General features: G+C 43.3%; 1 long non-coding RNA gene and 1 pseudogene across 3 annotated transcripts in view; one reads left to right on the top strand and one right to left on the bottom strand.

The window, feature by feature from the left end:
• The window catches only part of LOC114633074, a 76,262-nt gene that overhangs the window by 6,004 nt on the left and 48,945 nt on the right, over window positions 1-21,313 (bottom strand). For 2 of the 3 annotated variants that reach the window (XR_003713165.1, XR_003713166.1), the window contains 2 exons: window positions 10,253-10,360; window positions 2,741-2,858 (listed from right to left, as the gene is read on the bottom strand). This is a non-coding gene — a long non-coding RNA (uncharacterized LOC114633074). Of the gene's footprint in view, window positions 1-1,887; window positions 1,946-2,740; window positions 2,859-10,252; window positions 10,361-21,313 lie in introns of all 3 variants that reach the window. The other variant, XR_003713167.1, reaches the window with a different exon arrangement.
• Window positions 14,884-15,260, top strand: LOC114633073 (annotated as a pseudogene).

Below are 21,313 nucleotides of genomic sequence, written 5' to 3'. Positions count from 1 at the left end.
CCATCCACAAGTATCCCAGCAGGTTCTGTCCCCACCTCGGCAATAATATCAACAGGCCTGTTCCTTTCCACTGCAGCTACGTAAAAATACACTCCCGTTCACAGCTGGTCCTGCCGCCTGAGTCAACAGGCATCTAATAGTTCCCTAAGATCTGGCATGTTCCTTCCACCCACGGATGCTGTTCCTACAGAAGTCTTAACAGCAGCAAGTCCATGGAAGTTGGTGTCAGGGCGTCAGCTTCCTGCAGACACTGAAGGACACCAAGTGGCTTTGGAACAGAAGGAATATTTTCAAACCATGTGGTTTTTGTCTGACTGAAAGTTTTGTTCCTGTTTGTCACCTTCTAGGCTGTTCTTAATAAATAGGTGCTATCTATGAGTTCTGTGATCTGCCATCCCATGGTACCAAGGAAAGGACTGCAAAAGGAAGGGTCTTTGACATCCTTGTTCTTTATACTAAGCATTCGTTATGGAAACAAGTTTGATAACAGTGAAGAATTTCTGGCAAGAAGCTTTAAAAAAAAATCACACATTGGCTCCTGACTATAAACCCAACACTTGGACTGCCACAGGTTCTGGGCCAACTAGGTCTACAGGGTGGGACCCTATTGAAGAGGAACATGGGTAAAGGAGGTGGCTCAGTTGGAGAAATGCTTGCTGTACAGGCATCAGGACCTGAGACAGGATGCTAGGTATCCTTGTAAAGTCAGGCATGCATCTTCAATCCCAGTGGTAGGGAGGCAGAGAAGGGAGGATCCCTGGGGATGACGGCCAGCCAGTCTAGCCAAACTGATGAGTTCAGGATCAGAGACATTTTTGTCTCAAAAAATGGAGTGGAAAGTGGTTGTGGAAGACTTTCCATGTTTACCTCTGACCTCCTCACACATGCAGTCCGAGAACACACACACACATAAACACACACATACACACACACACACACACACACACACACACACACACACACAAGAAAGAGAGAGAGCATTAATGGGGGTAAAAGCCAGCAAATAGCTAGTGAGTAAAGGAGCTTTCTCCTATCTGTCAGTTCAGTCCCATCTATACAGAGAGTCATCAGTGGACAATTCTAATGTCACCCAGTAACAGCAGTGGGGCACAGAGTGATGAGCAAGAGTATTTTGTGTAGGTTTCTTTAGACATTAGTCCCAAAGGATGTTCAGTTCAGTCACTGATTGCATCTGGAATAATGATTTGCTTTACATCTTTAATGGGTTAAAATTGAGCCTGGTTCCCTAGTGAAATTCATCAGGTAGGGATGGGAATGTGGGTCTGGGCCTCATACGATGAGCCCTATTCTCCTCCCCCTCTGTGTCTGTCATGTGCTAGAGGATAATGGTCCCCTCAGTTGAAGAGACCGATGACTCATAGCTGTGGGTGGGGTTGAACAGACAGGTATGATGAATACATCTTTCTCCCGTGAGACCCAGAGACGACTTTTAAAAATCCGTGGTTGGGATGCTCGCTCCTCTAGAGCATGATCGATTGCTTGGGATTTCAAACACGGCCAGGTTCTGTCCCTCCAGTCTCCCTGCTGTCTGCAGAGTCACTTTGCAATGGCTCTGATCAAGAACTGGGGCTGAATTCTGGACCCTTCCAAGCCAGGTTAGTTTTCTGCCTCTCTCTGGCTCTGGCTACCAGAATGGACCAGGAGTAACTGTGCTGGGTCCAAGCTGAGCCTCAAGTGCCTACTTCACTATCTCTCTCAAACCTGCCCCTGCTGGCTGAGCATAGGCTAACCTGTAGGAGAATGAGCGAATGTGTACAGAGGGCTGAACTATCCCAGAGGATGGAATCCTAGGCCAGGGCAGTGCACTGGGGCTGACCCTTAGGCCAGGGTTTGCTGACCTTTTATCTAAAGCAATGTGTTACCCACAGAATAGTTGGAACCTTTTCCAGGATCCTAGCAGCTCCACTCAGCTTCATCTGTAATTCTGGAGGAAAAGGGGAGACAACTGGGTTTACTTCCAGTAGAAGAAGATAAGAAGAGTCTGAGGATGTGGCTTAGTAGATAGAATGCTTGCCCTAGTATACACAAAGCCCAAGACTGGAACCCCATGACCACATAAAACTGGATATGCTGGCATAGGCCTGTAATCTCAGCACTTTGGAGGCAGAAGCAGGAAGATCAGAAGTCAAGGTTATCTTTGGTTATATAGGGAATAAGAGACCAGCCTGGGCTACATAAAATCCTATCTTAATTTTGGAAAAAAGGCAAAAAAGGAAATTAAAAATGAGTGGTTGATGCAGATCAGAGACTGCACTGAGCATGTATACAGGGAACAATTAAAAGCCTCTTAGCCACTTCCTCCTCCACAGTTGTTCGGTTAATGCTACAGGCCCGAATGATCAAGCAATGTTACATTTCCCAGCCTCCAATCTCTAATACTAATTTAACAAATGCACCCTGTATGTCTCAGTAAGGATGGGGCGCCACTCGTACTTTGCCTGCTTGGAGTTCCCCGAGTGTATTGTGCTGTTTCACGCCTCCCTAACTCTGCACACAATGTTCCTTCTGCCTGGAACACTCTTAGCCCTCTTCTCTTACTGGCTAACGCCTACTCACTGATCAGAGCCGAGCTCAAGGATACTGCCTCTTGGAAGACTACCCCAGGAGCACCTCCACCTCCTCGCTCCCAACCTCCGGCCACACGCTCAGTCTCAGCACTCATTTTGCCAGCCTAACAATTAAAGCGGAAAAAAACGTTTCTATGGCGCTAGGCACTTACTGTGTGCCGACACTGTCTTATAGAATCATCTGGTTGAAAATGTCCACATCCCTGTGTCACGTTGTTGTTCCTCAAGGCAAGTGTACATTCAGAAGTACATGCTGTGAGTTCCTCCCACCTGTTGAGCAAACAAGATGCATGGTGATTTATCATAAAAACTGTATACCCACAGAGGGCACCTACTGCCATCTTCTCATTCTTGCCGTACCCGGAACAGACTCAGAACAGGCAGCAGATGAACGGAAGCAAAGAGCAAACACGAACACAGCCCAGAACACTTCGTACGCAGTGTTCACAGCTCTCCATGGGGCCAAAACTGGTCAGGAACTTTCTGAGATAGCTCTTATAATTATCATGGTGCCACGTATCAGGAATGGAAGGCGTCAAGAATTTTCTCTGGTAACTTTCCCAAGGTTGCCCAGCTAGTGTGCGATAGAGCTAGTTCCAGAGGCTGTGTTTATAACCACAGGAGGAAAGGAAGGCTGCAGTGACTCAGCAGAAATGCATTTCCATCCTCAAAGAGGAAGTCAAAGAATGAAACTCTGAAGATAGGAGTGGTCCAATGGGCGTGGCTACATACTTGGGCGTAATTGTCTACAGGCTTGCATCACATGGGCACGTAGGTGTTCAGTGTAGAGAGGTGGGTGGTTCTGATGGGACCTCCAATGGTTTTTCTGTTATCATGTTTACACAGCATGATGCCGAGCAGCCCACATACTGCAACAGGATGCTGTTTAAGGCCTACCTGACAGCAGGCAAGACCTTATGGCATAAACCCTAGGCAGGCTTACTCCAACTGACACTTTACCAACAAGCATTTAAAAGACAATCTTGGAACTGTCTCTGAGGCTGCTGAACCTGGCACAATGGCCAGCTGCTCACTGAAGCTTTGGCAGTGCCCACAGGGCCTCCTAGGCAGTGTACCTCTCAGTGAGACAGTCAAAATCAGGGACACACAGTGACTGGACCACAGCTGTCTCAGCACAGGACTGAGCTGCTGAAAAGACAAAAAGAGATACTTGGAATAGAATTTTGCTTCTGGGACAAATAAGAGCTTGGAAAAACGTTAGGTCTGAACACTGGGACATAAGAACGTGAAAATGACCAGTTCCTGCAGACCCTCCGTGTCCATAATCCCTTTCAATCCCAAATAAACAGGTCCATTCTCTGCTTCTTAGACATACTCAATCTGTGTTCTATAGGTTATATGCATCCAAGACAGCTACGAATGTGTCCTACAACATTGTAGATGCTGTTGCTGATGTTGCAATGTCAAGAGGTTGGAAACCCCTGCAGGTAACCTCCCCCTTAAAACTGGAGCCTCTCTAATGGTTTAAAGGGCTGAACAGTGACCAGGAAGATCTCCCACAGGCTTCTAGTTGTTAGTACAAAACACAACAGAAACCAGAACTCCAAATGTCTGCATGTTCCCATGTACCAGCACAAGACTGTGCCCACTGGCTTGACTCCTGCTGGGGAACTTCTCCTAGAGATAATGATGGCCTGGCTGGAAAACTTTAGAAACATCCATTTGATTTGTATTCATTTTCAGGGCACAGGGCAGAGTTTATAGCATTTTACTTTCCTATTTAAATAGCTCAACTGTTGTGTTTACAGCCTATTTTATCCAGATTGCAGATTAACAATTTAAAGTCTTCTGCTTGGCAAGCATATTTTCCCAACTGACCATAAACTCCTTGAGGGTTGAGAATCTAAGCTTTCTCCTTTGGAGTCCTGTGTACAGACAATATGGCACAGTACTTGGTGGAGGTCAGAGGGACAGAGGACAAAGTATTTGGAGGACCCCCCACCAACAGTCGCCCGAGCACACACATCATGCCCCAGCTTTGTGGCCTTCTTTGGGAGCAATTAAGTCTGAGATGAGATTTCCTCATCCTTAGATCCCTCTCTGGCCTCCCTACTTGTTGAGAAGATCAAATAAGATAATGCATGTGAAAGTATTGTGTAATCCAAGAACTGCCAGTGGCTGAAACGTAAGGAATCCTCAGAGACACACTTAGTAAGTACCTGATCGATTTTTAATGATAAGGTATTGTCTTCCCTCTTCCGTACAACCAGTCCCTTTAAGGATTTTCTTTCCTGGAATTTAATTTTATTTGAATAGTAAAGCCACTTCATGTCTTCCTGATAGTGTGTGTTTCACCCCATAGTCACCTTAAAATTTGATTGTAATCTAAGCAAACCAACCCCAAAAAGTCACAAAGCACACACTCACATCAATCACCCGCGACTCATGGGAACAAATACGTCCAGACCCCACTTCTATTTCAGAAGCTTTCTTGTGCTGCTATCAAACTGTGAAAACTGTGCCCTAAGGAGGGATTATGCATACTTTTGTGTCAAGGCACACTCTGTGGATACAGCAGTCCTAAGCCTGTATCATTGCTCTCTAAGTCCAGGCCAGCAGAGAATGTGAGAAATTTCACAGAGGCGACACTATAATTTGGCCTCTTAGAACACACCATTTATTTACAGTCTTTGTTCTGTATTTATTCTTAGCAAAGACAGCATGCTTGGCTATGACAAAGTTCTATAGGATACATTAGAAATCTTTCAAACACGGATCTATCTTACGTGCTTTTAGAAAATATTAAGTGTAGTTTTTGGATTCTTGCTCTCTTAACTAGAAAAACTAACAAACAAAAATCAAAATAAATAAGTCTTACATTACAGGGATGAGTTTACATGTGGTTCCCCATCTCATTCGGGAACCAAGTAACATGAAAATAAAGATATACGGATTTTATAAAATGGACAACTGACTCGGCTTAAGAACTGCATCTCTCTGAAACAGTTCAGTATTTATTTTCAAATGCTACTTATGAAACTATAGGAGTCTATTCTCTTCAATTCAACCAAAGTATGAGCCATTGGATTTGTGTACAGGTTTGAAGTGTGCTGTTAACATAGTGAACTTGGGCCAGTTTTGAATAATGCTGATAAATTTATTTATAAAGCCTCATTTAGGGGGCTGCCTTCCAGAGGAATTAATCAAGCTAAAGCACTTGTCTGTGTTAAATACTCCTGAAGATAGGAAAAAAAATAGCAAGTAAACAAAAAAAATTCCCAAACTTGTCATTGAACATTTAACAACTGTAAACATAAAGCCAGTCTTGTAAGCCTCTGTTTGTATTTGAGACAGTCTTACTGTGTAGCTCTGGCTAGCCTGGAACTCCCTTGGTGAACAAGACTGTTTTTAAACTTGTATCGATCTGCCCTCTATGTCTCTTTGCTGGGATTAGGGGCAGGCACTATCACCTCTGCCCTTTGTTTTTAGTACCAGAAAGGAAGCTAGGGCCTTGCATGTGCTAAGCATCCATTCGCAGCTCCAGGAGCTTTAGTTTTAGCAGATATTGTTAGTAGTCATATACTATATAGAAATACAGTTTAATGTTCAAACCTGATAGCAAGCTTATACGACTTTATTTTTGCCTAATTAATTCTATTTTCAACAGACATTTTTCTTTCTCAGTCTCAAAGCTTTCCCATGGCTCCCAAGGCTAAGAGGAAGTCAAGTTCCTTTTGCAGTCAGACCAGAAGGAAGATACCTAAGGGGAGACATGGTAGCTTTAAAATGTGCTGATTTATTAATGATTCTCTCCTTATCGCATATGGCGGTGCTGTGGGTGGAATTAGGAAGGCTGTCACTTCCAGTCTTCCTAATGGTTCTTGGTCCCTCTCTGTCCCAATGGTGTATGGGGAGTAGCAAAAACTATAGAGGTGGGCTGGAGAGATGGCTCAGTGGTTAAGAGCACTGACTGCTCTTCCAGAGGTCCTGAGTTCAATTCCCAGCAACCACATGGTGGCTCACAACCATCTGTAATGGGATCCAACGCCCTCTTCTGGTGTGTCTGAAGACAGCTACAGTGTACTTATATGAATAAAAAAAAATGAATAAATCTTTAAAAAAAAACTATAGAGGTGGGGCTGTCACACTGCAATATCAATAATAAAGGTTAGGGTTAGAGTTAGTGTCTACCAGGGAGAGATATGGTAACCCATGCATTTCAAGGTGAAAAGCTTCTTGTGCATGCAGGTTATTTACTTATTTACCCACTTCATATGTACTGCTAAATATTTTCTCAGAGTACATTTTGCCATATAGAACTATCGTTCACAGGCCTGTCAAAGTCTATACTAACTTACAGTCTAATCAAATTTATATGGTATCTAAAATAATTTAAGAAAACTAAATTAGAAGAGAGAAGTTGGGTAGAAGTTGTCTGACTTCAATAAACTTGAGTTTCTCCTTTTATTTTGTCTCTGGTAGAAACCATCACCTTTCCTAGCTAACTGGTATCATGGGAAGCATCTGGTTCACTTTTCAGATCCTTCATTGCTGCTGGGAACAAGTGTGCCGCTGTGGCATGAAGTGGAAGGTGTGACTGGGAACCAGACGAGAGAGAAAAGCCTTTCTTCACAAGCGATACACAGAAACGTAGCACCCAAAGAAAAAGATAAGTGATTTCACTGAGGAACATAAAGCTACATTTCATACGCAAGTTCCTGAAAGAGCCAAAACCGACTGTCACACAAGCCTTTCATGGAAGGTTTTCATTCCCTTAAAGAACAAACGCAAGACCAGTTGGATGGCTCAACAGGCAAAGGTGCCTGCTGCCAAGCTCGGTGACCCAAGTTCCATCCCTGGGACTCACCCAGCCAAACACTAGAACTGACATGATTCCCATAAATTGTCTTCTGATCTCATGCCCACAGGCATTTGAGCAAGTGTGTGTGCATCTTCACACACACACACACACACACACACACACACACACACACACAAAATGAAAAACCACAGCCAAGCATGGTAGGTCTTTAATGCCAGCATGTGGGAGACGAGGCAGATGGATCTTTTAGAGTTTGAGGCTAGCCTCATCTACATAGTGAGTTTCAGACCATTTAGTCAAGGCTACACAATGAGAGCTCCCTTGTGATCTCTCCCTCCCTCTCTCTCTCTCTCTCTCTCTCTCTCTCTCACACACACACACACACACACACACACACACACACACACACACACACGGTCCAGTGAGAGGACAACTAGGCATTAGCCTCTGAGGGTGACAGCTTATCTATGGTGCCATGCCTGTCCTCCTTCCTGCCTCTCTTTTCCTGACACTGTGTGACCACCCTGCTCACACTCTCGCCTCTGTGAACACTCCCATGTTTCTCCCACCATAATGGACTGGAACCTTAAACCAAATTAAAGCTCTCTTGAGTCAGGTTGCTTTTGTCCAGTATTTTTGTCATGGCTACAAGAAAAGCTGATATAGATAGCAAGTCACAATGTGTCCCAGCCATGGTTCCACCATTCCTGATGACTGGTTTCTCAGTAGAGAAAGCCAAGCACAAAAATAATAAATACATACTTCTTATAATTCACTCCCAGGTGGGTGGTTTGTTTTTTGGGTTTGTTTTTGTTTTTGTTTTGTTTTGTTGAGACAAGGTCTCACAGCAAAGCCCAAACTGGCCTTGAACTCATATCAATCCTCCTGCCTCATCACACAGAGTTCTGGTATTACAGACAATAATGGTTCTAGGTAGACTTTGGAATTCTGGGATGGAAGTGTAACTTCTTCCTCCCTTAGGTAGACCTGGAAAGAAACCTAGGCTTTAAGGGAAGTACGTCTCAGCTCTATAGAAGAGTGTGGGTCAGGCAGGGGTATTTGTAGCTGTCTGTAAAAGACATTGAAAGAAATAAGGGCAATGAACTTCCCTAACTATCAAACGCCCCTGATGATCTTACATGTCATGGCTGAAAAACTAAAATTATATTTGTTCCTCAGCATACTGATGGCAAATTTCTGAGACAAAGGTACATGGGTAGATTGCTTATTCAAGACCAAACCAAATCAAACCAAACCACCACCAACAACAAAAACTTTAATGGGAAACTGTTTTAAAGATAATACCTGGGAAAATAAATGATCATGTCAATAAATCTCAAGAAGGGAAAGAAGAATCAATAATATCTAAAAATGAATAAACCTAAGATGGAAGGAACATGAATAAATACACCTTGGAATGAGTTTCTCTTTCAAAAAATCTGCAAGACTGAGCTAAAAAAAAAAAAGATATGCTGAAGGAAATTATCTCAAGAAAGTAACAAGAAAAGATAGGAAATAGGTGATGGGGGTGGGTGTATGCCAATCCAATCCAAAAGTGGGGGTGGTGCATTGAGGTCAGGGGCAGGGCCACACACGCGGACTAGGAACCAATGATGGAGGTTCCAGGTAAAGCTTGCTAGTGTTACACCAAACACATCTGCCTTGGTTTAATTCAACGAGGCAACGTGTTTGGATTTACGAATAATAGTTCCTCCATTGACCTTCCCTGTTTTTCTTTGCAGTGCTGAGGACTGAACTCCGGGGCTGTGAATGCTGGCAAACACCCCACCCCGGAATTACAACCCAGCCCCTCCAGTTTGCTTCAATTCGAGATCAGGGATGTAGTGGGTGGGGCCTGCTGAACTAGAAGCTTCTCCAGTTGATAGTCCTCTTTCTTCACTTCCTGTTTGGAATACGTATGTGAGAGCTGCGACCGAATGCGCCATCTCACAACTATGACTTGATAAACGATAGCAGAATAGGAAGACAGACAACCACATCTGAGATGATCGGGAAAGACAGACAACTGCATCTCAGACGATCGGGGGAGACAGACAATTGCACCCCAGACGATCCTGGAGCCAATAAACCACCCCCAGACCTTCTCTCTCCAAATATCTTCACGTTTGAGAAGAATGTATTTCTATTTATTAGCTCACCATTCTCTGGTTATTTTTTTATAGGCATGGGAGCCTAATTCCCGTGGAATAAATACAAACATGAAAAAGGTGTTAGAAATTGGAAGCTCTTTGCACCGCAAACAAAGCACAAAATTAAAAGGGGAAATCAAAAGCCAAGAAGTGTGTGTTGACTCAGACGATCACGATGGCAGGCTTGGATGTCCTCCTGGCATAACTCTCTAGAATAGGACATGAAAAACACACAAAGGTGGCCAGGACTATAGACTCCAAAGCTCATTGTCTGCACAGAGACAAATACATGTTTTTGATTAGCAAATAACATATAAACCTCAATTTTATATATGAGAAGAGAATAGGCAACATTTTATGGAGTGTTTATAAAATCAATATACTTGGCAAGAAAAGATGAAAGAATGCCGTGGTACAGGGAGTAGAAGAAGGGGCAAAGTGGTCCAACCTTTCTGTGATTGAGGGGAATTATTAATATAGAACAGTGATAAACTTTATCACCATTCTCCCCAGATTAGTGTTTTCCAGCCTGATGCTAGTGTGGCCTGTCACTAGCTCTGTGTAGAAAAACCAGGCCGTCAGATGGTTGTCACTTCTCCATACTGAAAGGGCCAGCAGCAGGCAGGAAGGTCTGCATTTCTCAGATTGGCCCCAACTGAGCCAGGAACACAGGCTCTACCACAGAGTTCAAGAGCACCAAAAGAATGTTAAATGGATGGATTGTTACTCACAGGAAAAGAAACAGGCATCATGCTTCCAATTATTCTTCACTGCAGACAACAACTAGCTGTTTCTGCTGGCTGGCGCAGTCTCTGCTCGGGGGCACTGCTGAGGAAACCCTGATGAAGAGGGATGAATGTGGCCAGTGAATTTTTTTTGACACAGCCCCAGCTATATTTTTGCTTATTGCTGGCAAGTGAACATGGGGGAGACAATGGACAAAACCGTTGTAAAGAAGGCTTAGAAGACAAGAAGTCTTTATAGCCCCTCACAAATCGAAACATTTTATACCAACGACCATCATCTCGGACACAGCACAGGCTTTCTTAGCTTAGCTGTTGGTTAGAAGGAGAAATGCTAACGACATTTTCCCAAGAGAAGAACATGCAACATTTGTATTACAAACTTTAAATTCTGAAGCATTTACAACACTTAAAAATAGGTAAATAAAGCTGGGTATGCTGGAATGCACCTACAGTCACCACTAGCTGGAAATCAGGAGGATTGCTTGAGTCCAGGAGTTCAAGGTTAGACAGGACAATACAGTGAGACCCCATCTCAAAAACCACTGTGATGACTACCAACAATGATAGGTAAAGACAAGATAATAGTGACATATATAAATCCCCTATTTTATGATAATGTGAATTTATTAAGAATCCTATACATTCACTGTATGTCCTATTCATTTATTTCATATAATTAAACTACAAACATTTGTGTTATAAGTATTTAATTCCCTGACCAAATTAAGTCTAACAAAAATATCAATTATATAGAAAAGTAAGTTTTGCTTCAGAACTCATAAGACAAGCACAAATGAAGTGAAGACAGTAAGTCCCTCAACTCATTTTAGGTCACTAGGCAGAAGCTGGCTGATGTCATCTAGCAATGAATGGGATGTTTGTTTTGTTGCTTCTGGGGACGTGGAACTACAGCAGCCTTCTTCCAGGAAGCCTGTGCTTTGCATATAGCTGTATGCTCTATCTTAAACACGTGGATATATAAATAGAAGAGCTAAAGGCACAAGGTTGTTGGGCTTTTTGGGAGGATGGGTCCAAAATGTTTCCTATCCAGCCCTTCTTAATTTTTCTTTACATTGTCCTATGATATCTCATCTAATGTTTTTAAAAATGATATTGCAAACTCACAATAATTTCTGCACTTATAAAGTTCCTTTCCCAAGTCACATCTGTAATCCCAGTAGTTGGGTGGCTGAGGCAGTAAGATTACTGTGAGTTCAAGTTCAAGGCTAGCCAGGACTACATAGCAAGATTTTGTCAAAAAAGAAGGGAAAGGAGGAGGAGAAGAGAGAGAGAGAGAGACAGAGAGAGAGAGAGAAAGAGAGAGAGAAAGAGAGAGAGAGACAGAGGGAGAGAAAGAGAGAGAGAGAGAGAGAGAGAGAGAGAGAGAGAGAGAGAGAGAGAGAGAAGAAAAAGAATGGAAGAAGGAAAGAAGGGAGAGAGGAGTGGCAAGGGTAGATGAAGAGGGAGGAAGGGAAGGAGGAAAAAATAAAACAACTAGAGGACATCCCCCCCCAGTGTTTTATTAAGCTTGTGTTATTTACAGAAAAGTTCACATAGCAGGATAGCATCAGATTCAAGAGAAAGCTTTTCCCAGTTTCCTTCTTTTGCACACAGGTGAGACAACTCTCCTTCTTGCCCCCCCATGCACCCTTATACACACACACACACACACACACACACACACGCACACGCACGGGCGCGCGCACACACACAACTGGAAAGCAAAGCAGTAGGTGTTAGTGTACACCCTTTAGAATTTACATGGGGTCTATTTACCAGGGAGGGAAGCGGGATGGAGAAGAGAGACAGGGGCTAAAGAGCGAGACAAGAGATGAGGCCAGGCCTGCGCGGAATGGATTATTCTGGAAGCATAGACTGTTCTCTGTAGCCCTACTGATGAGTACTGTCCGTTTGTCTCAGCTTGGCTAGTACTAGTGTTGACAGATTGAATTCTCATTTCTTATCAAGATCATGATGAGTAGTATGTGAGAATGATGCTCGGTTTTGTTTTCTATTTTTGAGATAGGCTCTTGCTGTGTAACCCAGCCTTTAAACTCAAAATCCCCGCTGGCTCTACTTCCCACATGCTAGGATTCCAGGGATGCATCACCATACCAGGTTTTGTTTGTTTGTTTGTTTGTTTTTTGCTTTGTTTTTGAGTATGTAAGTGTGTGGCTAAAAATGTTTTGTGGGGGCACATCTATGCTCCTGCACATGGAAGCCCAAAGATGTCACTGACATCAGGAGCCTTGTGCTCCACTTAGTCATTGAGGCAGGGCTCTCCACTGAACTCAGAGTTCATCAATATGTCTTGTCTAGCTAGCCAGCCTGTTGTGGGAATCCCTTTCCTCTGCCTTCCTGGCATCTGGAATTAAAGGTGGGCTTTTATGCCTACCTGGCACTTACATGGATGCTGGAGATTGACTTCCAGTCTTTACGCTTGCTTGCTTGATGCATGATTGACCTGCTGAACGTCTCCTCAGCCCCACACCTAGCCGTTTGCTTGTTTGGGATACTGGATATCTGAACCAGGGTTCCTTGACAGAAAATATGTTAATCTTTAGCCTCCAACTACATGAAAATTGTTAGAAACATCTAAGGATCATTGTGTATTGTGAAGAATGTCTTTGTAAGTCAGGCCTACACGTGTCTAACCAGGCAGGGTGAAGTCTCATCTGCATCCCTGCCTTCTCTTAACACAGAGGGGCCACATACCTCCTGTCGTCCTTGTAAGTGGTGGGAAGACGAGGTGGAAAGGTCTTTTAACTGATGATAAAGAATATAGCAGAATGGAATATGGAACCATAGGAATCAGGAATCTCTTCCCACGTGGTTTTGAAAATTTCCTCATTTTTTCTTGTTCCTATTTGTTTTCCTGACACCAAGCATGAAAACTCAGCTCTGTCCATGAAGAATTCCACCCATCAGCCAAATGAGGAGGTGAGTGCCTTTAATCAGGAGAGGCAGAGGAGACAGAAGAGGCAGAGGCAGAGGCAATAGAGGAGGCAGAGGCAGAGGCAGGGGCAGAGACAGGGGCAGTAGAGGAGGCAGAGGCAGAAAGATTTCTGTGAATTCAAGGCCAGTTTGGTCTACACAGTAAGTTCCAGCCCAACAAAGAACACATAGTTGAGACCCTATCTCAAAGTTGTTTTTTTTTTTTTCATCTGTCACGCTACAACAGACACCTTGGGATTGTGTGGCAGGAAGTGTAGACTGATGAGGAAACTGAGGACTAAATGTCCTCACGATGCCTGGAAGAGGAGGGAAGTGAAAAGCAACAAGCACCTCTCGCTGTCATACACATATATACATATGAAATACATATATTTCTGTATACTTCAAATAGCATTCCTGGTTACAGGATCATTTTAGGAGTTAAAGCCTGTGACTTACTAAGCATCACTCAGCATCAAGACTCTCTGGTGTGCCCTTTTTCACTCTTAGTTATGAAGGAAGTTACCTCACCTAGAATCTAGCCCCTGAGAATGAGTCGCCATGTCTAAGGGTCAGTCCGATAGAGCGCTGTCCCCTCACATAGGATACTCTTGTCTGCCAGATACTTACCATCCCAAGGGAGCCACAGAGTTTTGTTCCATTGTGTCTGTTGTACAAACACAAACACGTCTGTGAATACGCACAAAACTCAGTGCATATAGTGTCTGCAATGTGCTATAATTATAAGCAAATGTTTAAGAAAGCGATTTGTCAATCGATCCAAAGCAAGAAGAAATGATGCATCACGGGCTGTCATTCTTTAAAAATCAAGTCATCATTATTCAACTTTAAAACAATCGACTCAGTCTTTTCTCATCTACTGGGGTTGGGGACCGAACACTCTCTTTTACATTTCAATCTTTCATTGGAGATGTCACATGATACATAAGGACTTACAGTGAAATTAATATCAAGGATCGAGTACAAGCAGCTGTGCCCCACTGGATCTGACAGCACGTCTGTTCTTTAGCTTGCTGACAAGTACAGCAATGGGTTCCAAGATGCGGTCTCTGTAGGAGATGCCGCCATGGCCTTCCGTGTTGCACAAGACGGGTGCTTCCTATCTCATTTGCTGGGACTTCAGGATTCCTGCTAATAAATGAATACTTGTGCAGCCAGATACTCATCCCTGACAAACCTTCCACAGCTCAGCACTCCTGGTCAGAGACAAAGGACTCGGGCTCCTGAGCTGACTCAGTTCCTCTTCAGCTCCAAGCTACCAAACTGCCATGTCCTTTCTCTGTTGGTCTGTCCTCTCTGTCACTCGATACTCCATACATACACCCTGGGGACTGCCACCTGGAAGCACTTTCTCCAGCTGTTCTACCCTCATATAGCCCCTTCCTTCACAGCTACAAGTCTTAACTATTTTTTAAAATAATCTTTTTAAAATTATAATAAATTAGGAATGAATATATCCTCTCTGAAAAAGGTTCAAACAACATAAATATATCCATGTACATACATACAGAAACAATTGAAAGTTAAAAAAACAAACAAACCTGAAAGTCACTATGAATGTCACCTTTTGCTTCCTTTTCCGAGCACCCGCCAAGATAGCTGAAGTGGAACAGAAGAAGAAGCGGACCTTCCGCAAGTTCACCTATCGTGGCGTGGACCTCGACCAGCTGCTGGACATGTCCTATGAGCAGCTGATGCAGTTGTACAGCGCCCGCCAGAGACAGCGCCTGATCTGCACCTCGGCCTGCGGCAGAAGCAGCACTCCCTGCTCAAGTGCTTGAGAAAGGCCAAGAAAGAGGCACCGCCCATAGAGAAGCCCGAGGTGGTCAAGACCCACCTGAGGGACATGATCATTCTGCCTGAGATGCTCGGCAGCATGGTGGGCGTGTACAATGGCAAGACCTTCAACCAGGTGGAGATCAAACCAGAGATGATCGGACACTACCTGGGCAAGTTCTCCATCACCTACAAGCCTGTGAAGCACAGCCGGCCCCGTATTGGTGCCACCCACTCCTCCCGGTTCATCCCCCTCAAGTAGCCAAGGCCAATAAAGACTGGTGGTTTTGAAAAAAAGAAAAAAGAAAAAAAATGTCACCTTTCTTCTCCACCACCAACTACCACATGCGTGTGCACACACACACACGCACATGCACACACACACACACACACACAAGCATGTGCACATCTGCTGTGATTTCAATGTTTTCACCAAAGGTCTGCAGATTAGAACCTTTAGTACCGTGTGGCAGTGTTGAGGGAGAGACTCAGAGGAAAGGATTTGGGTCTGAGCCTTCTGAATGGGTCAATGTACTTCTTCCAGGAGTCAGCAAGTTCTCAGGGCAGTGGGTTCAATTTCACCACAGACAGTTGTCAGAAAATCAAGTTTGGCTTTCTCGGCTCTTGGTCTCTCCTACCTTGGTCCTGCCCTACCAAGCACTATATGAGACATCACACGGTCCTGTGCTCTTGGGTTTCTCTGCTCCAAGAACTGTGAGTCAATATATGTACGTGCTGTACATATATTTCTGTACTGTTTGAACCTTTGGTTTTTAAGCTACTTAGTCTGCGGTGTTCTGTTTGTTATAGCAACAGATAAACGGTGAAGACATTCATCCTCACAAATCACTAAGCAGCCTTCAAACTCTTTTTCTCTAATATGTACATATATTATATACATATTAGATGAATATACGTATAATACATACATAAATTATGTAAAGTAACACACTTGTTAGTTTTGTTTTGTTTTGTTTTAGGCATATATATACAGTACTCCAGACAGCTTCCTTTTGTTCAGGTCCTTTCTCAAATTTCCTCTCTGCCCGGAAGCCTCCTTCTGCCTCATCACCTTGCTTTCCATTTCAAACTCTTGCATCCATGGCTGTCTGCTGGTTTCTGAGTCATCTCTGTATGCTCTTGTTAAATTTTATTTAATGTGGGGGTGTCTTATAACCAGAATGCAAAATCATTGAGAGCAGAGATTTTATGTTGATCTTTCGTGATGTTTAGAATTCATTGTGTACAAAATAGGTATTTGATATGATTTTAGCGAGTAACTGAAGTTCAGGTTCCTGTTTCCTGATCTAAGGCAGGAAAACTGCTCAAATGTAGAGATAAGTTCAAGTGAACAGAGGTAAAATGCTTGAGCGTTTTCAAGGGCTTGCCTGGAACTCTTCAATCTGTTCTGCGTGGTGGGCGGAGTCCTAGAGATCAGACAGCGCAGCAGCCCCCGGGAAAGTCAGAGACCCATGTGTGACGTTTTCTTCTGACCTCTCAGACCAAGGACAGCTCCGCTGGCTCTGCTCTCAGCCAGGCCACCCTCGAAGGTTTACAGGCTTGGTGAAAAGAGCTAGCCTTGAAGGAAGTTCAAACTATCCAGGGAAACACTGCCTCAGACCTTCTAAGTGTCTAAAATCCCACCATTCGCAGAACTAATTCTTCAGTGGAATTAATCATTGCCTAACAACAACTGCAGCAATTCAAATGGCCTTTGCTTCCTTTCGCACAAAGAGGAGAGTTGAACTTACCGCTTCTGTACAAAATGTCACTTTCCTGGCATGACAGGAAAGAAGAAACTGCCAATGAAACAGACTTCGTGTTTGCTTTGGTAGTGTTTCTTGACTAGTTTCTTAAACTGTGTGTACCTGCTTCTTTCCCTTTCCTTTGTGAATGTGTGTGGAGGTCAGAGGTCAGCGGTCGTTCCTCAGTGACCAACCACTTTCTTCTTTGTGATAGGGTCTCTCACTGGGTCAGACATCTCCAAGTAGACTAAGCTGTCTGACCCATGAGTTCCACAGCACCTCCTATCGCCACCTCCCTAGTACTGGGATTACAACCCCACACCACTATGTTCTTGGTTTGAGCCCATGGGTTCTTGGGTTCAAACTCAGGGTGAGGGAAGAACTTTATCACCTGGTTCATCTCCTTAACCCCACACCTCAGTCTTTTAAACTAGTTTCAGTTTTGAGTGTAATTTACCTGCGTCTGAGCATGCACAGTATATAGCAAAGTCTGAATCACAGGATGCTGCCAAAAATGTTTGTGAATGAGGAAGGCCGTGTTCTGGTTGCTCATACCTGGGCCGGGAACTAAAATGGTTTCCTGCCTAGCCTCTTAGCCACAGGAGACACACGAGAACACTGGTGAGCTGTTGGGCTGGTGGACATTACGAACAATGTTTCCTGAGAAATTCTATTCAATTCCTGTTACGACCGATTTATTTCAGATCCTTATTAAACTGTGCTGCTTGAAATAAATGGCTTGTTATATGGAAAATCTCTTCTTGTTAGTGATTTCCTCTGAAAGAGTATTAGTCATAACTTGTGGGAACATTTCTTTTGATAACATACATGTCTCCTATTAATGGATTCAATTCTTGAAGTCCAAATAACCATTTTTAAAGACCCAACTTAATATTTAACAACTAAGAATTTTATTTCATTTTTAAAGAGTTGTTCCCCCTGTCCCGGAAGAGAATGTCTACATCCCTGAAAGAAGAGTATTAATCAAAGCAGATGAAATTAAGTCTAGTTTGTCAGTGAGTGCTTGGGATAGTACAGATAACACAGTTAAAATACTTAGAGTATTTTATTGCTCAACCTGCAAAAGTGCTTGAGACCAAAATCCTATCCCTGGGACCCATGTTTAGAAAACAAAAAGCTGGCTGTGGTGACACACATCTGTAATCCAGCACTCCGACATTGAGGGGGACGGTAGAGACAGGTAAACCACCAAAAGCTCTCAATGGCCAGACAGGTTAGAGTATGCCACCAGCAGAGAGGTGACACCTCAGTAAGGTGAAAGGCAACAATGAACTCTTCAAAGCTGTCTTCCTCCTTCCAGTCAAAGACCATGGTATGTGAGCACCCAAACTCTCTCACACACACATTGAAAAGAGTCTCAGAGTGCTCTGGAGAAAGAACCCTGTCCATTCTATGGCCTCTCCAGTGGTTGAGACACTGGATATCCCATCAAGAAGATCTGAAGCAGCAAGAAATTAGGTGGGATACATAGACAAACACTTGCCCTTGGCATCAATTGACTGTGAATTTTAGGGTGACTTACATCTTTGTTCATCTGGGCAATGTCTATAAAATAAGTTAACCCAGCCAATCTTAGTAGCTGATGACTGTCTACCAAGGTAGCAGCTAAGGGTGCAGGTAAGAGACATGAGGGTTTAACTTTCACTTTGATAGCTTCCTGTAACCCTTCTAATCCTCCCAATGTGTAACATTTATTTCTCTGGTTAGTAAGGATACAAAGAGGTAATACAGGCCAAGACTTTACCAGGGGATCAGTGGGTAACCATTGGGTTTGCTTCCTTCCCCCCCTTCTTTCCTTCTTTTTCAAATCACTTTAGGCTGGAAACGTCAGTCTTGTTACTACCCAGCCTACGGCCCCTTGCAATGTACTCCATAAATCTGTTCTGTTCCTAATAAAATAAAAACAGGTCTGGGGATGTGCTCAGTGGGTAGAGTGCTTGCCTGGCATGCACAAAGCCCTAGGTTCTATCTCCACTACTGTGTAAATCAGCATGATGGTGCATGCTGCAGTCTCAACATCTGGGAGGAAGAAGCAGGAGGACCAGAAGTTCAAGGTCATCCTCAGCCTACATAGCAAGTACAAAGATAGTCTGGGCTACATGAGACGTCCTCATCTCAACAAGTAAGAGAAAATCACCAAAGTCTTTAGTTATGCTAAAACACATAATGTATTGTCTACTAACCTGACCGTGGAAAGGAACCGTGTGGGAACCTCTCTAAATGGGGGCAGGAGAAGCTAAGCTGAGAACAAACTAGAAGAGGTTTAAAGTGAGAACTTGGATTATATGTGTCAAGGTATAAGGAATAAGTTGTTTGCTTTTCGCCTTCATTGTCCAGTGGTGGTGACCTTCAGGGTAAGAAGGATGCTGCCAACGGCATGCAGAAAAAAGAAAGGGGAAGCAGTCTGGAATGAAGGGACACTGAGCCTTGGGGTGCCGATTGTCTGTAGGGCCAACCACCCAACACCACTGACCATTGATGCTATAGACAGGGCCTTTTTAAATTGGTGGCTTTAAAAGAACTCTAATGTCTTTCTGTATTTAGGATAAAGCTGAAATATGGAAATTGCAAGATTTAGGAAAAAAAAAACATAAGCCAATTAGCCATGCATTTAACGTCAACATTTGGTTTAAATTTTTTTCATTCATGTGTCTTAGTTACTTTTCTACTATTGAGATGAGACACCATGACCAAGGTGACTGGTAAAAGGAAATGGTTTGAGACTGCAGTTTCAGAAGATTACCTTAGTCCATGAGCATCGCGGTAGGGAACATAGCAGCAGGCAGGCAGGCATGGGGCTGGAGCATGAGCTTGAGACATCAGTCATGAGGCAGAGAGAGCTAACTGGGAAACCTCAAAGCCTACCCACTGTGACACATCTCCTCCAAAAAAGGTAACACCTCCTAATCCTTTCTAAACAGTTCACCAGAGGAGGATTGAGCATCCCCTACAAGAGCCTATGGGGACCATTCCCAGTCAAACTATCCCCTTGTGCATGCGTCCATGCATGCATGTGTGTGTGTGTGTTGTGCATGCGTCCATGCATGTGTATGTGTGTGTACACACATGTGCATGCATATGGGGGAGTAGAGGACAATCTTTGGTTCAGTTCTTCAAGCAGCAACATCCTATTGCTTTTGAAATGGGGCCTGTTACTGGATTAGAGTTCACCAATTAGGGCTTGACTAGCTGGCCAGCAAGCCCCAGTGATCTTCCTGTCTGTGTCCCCCAACACTGGAATGATAAGGACATGCCACCACTTGGTGCTTTGTTTATGTGATTTCTAGGGATCAAACCCTGATCTCCATACTTGAAAGGCAAACACTTTACCGACTAAGCAATCTCCTCTGCTTTTGTCATCTTTTTTATGCATATTTAACGACAACTATACAAATATTTTTGTATGTATGTTTAAGGACATATGATCATGGACTCTATTTTTTTAAAGTACCGTTATTAAGGAAGCAGTTTTCTAGCTGTTAACCAGCCTTCATAGCCATCCTTTCAACAAACAAATAATAGTACTAAAGGAAGACTAATTGATTTATTTAAAAAAAATCTTTCTCATATAGTTTGATAACCTCTCCAAATCCATGACATTACAAATATCATATCAATGTGCATTTTCTGCATATTTTTCCATATCTGAGACTAGCTTCTTAGAACTGACTTTTTCTCAAACATAAAAAGTTGAAGGACATGAACATTTTATAGTTCTTCATATTTGCTGCTGAATTGCTTTTCAAATTGTTTATCAAGCCCAGTTCCAAAACTATTGTGTCAGAGCAGCAGCCTCTGCTGCACCCTTGAAAGCACTGGAAAATACATATATATATATATGTATATGTATATGTATATGTATATGTATATATTTATTTTCAGTTTTCCAGACTGTGATAATAAACTTTAAGTGTGCCAGTGGTAGGCAAGTGAGGGAAACAAGAAACAGCAAGAGAGCCAGTGTCATTGTTTTGTAGAAGATGAATGGGAAGGGTTTTCCAAAAAGGGATGGGAGGTACTTTACTGTGGATTCGCACAATATGTATAATCTCAGCTATAAGGGAAGCTGAGGCAGGAAGATCACAAGTTCAAGGATAGCCTGGGCAATTTAGGGAGGCCTTGTCTCAAGATTTAAAAAAATAGAAAAAGAAAGAAAGAAAAACAGAAGAGTGGGTATATAGTTTAGTGGCAAAGTCCTTGACTTTCATAGCCAAGACTCAGGGTTCAATCTCCCAAAATGAAAGAACACACATGGTATTCACTCACTGATTATTGGATATTAGCCCAGAACCTTGAAATGCCCAAGATGCAACTCACAGGCCACATGAAGCCCATAAAGAAGGAAGACCAAGCGGGGGTGATTCGGTCCTTCTTAGAAGGAGCAACAAAATACTCAAGGGAGCATATATGGAGACAAAGCGAGGGACAAAAACTGAAGGAGGGGCCGTCTGAAGACCTTTCCACCTGAGTATCCATCCCATGTGCAGTCACCAAAGGTAGATGCTGATGTGGAAGTCAGGAAGTGCATGCTGATAAGAGCCTGATATGG

This window comes from Grammomys surdaster, unplaced genomic scaffold (assembly GCF_004785775.1).
Source record: "Grammomys surdaster isolate TR1022 unplaced genomic scaffold, NIH_TR_1.0 514, whole genome shotgun sequence".
NCBI lineage: Eukaryota > Metazoa > Chordata > Mammalia > Rodentia > Muridae > Grammomys > Grammomys surdaster.
This window is presented reverse-complemented; position numbering and strand designations above follow the sequence as displayed.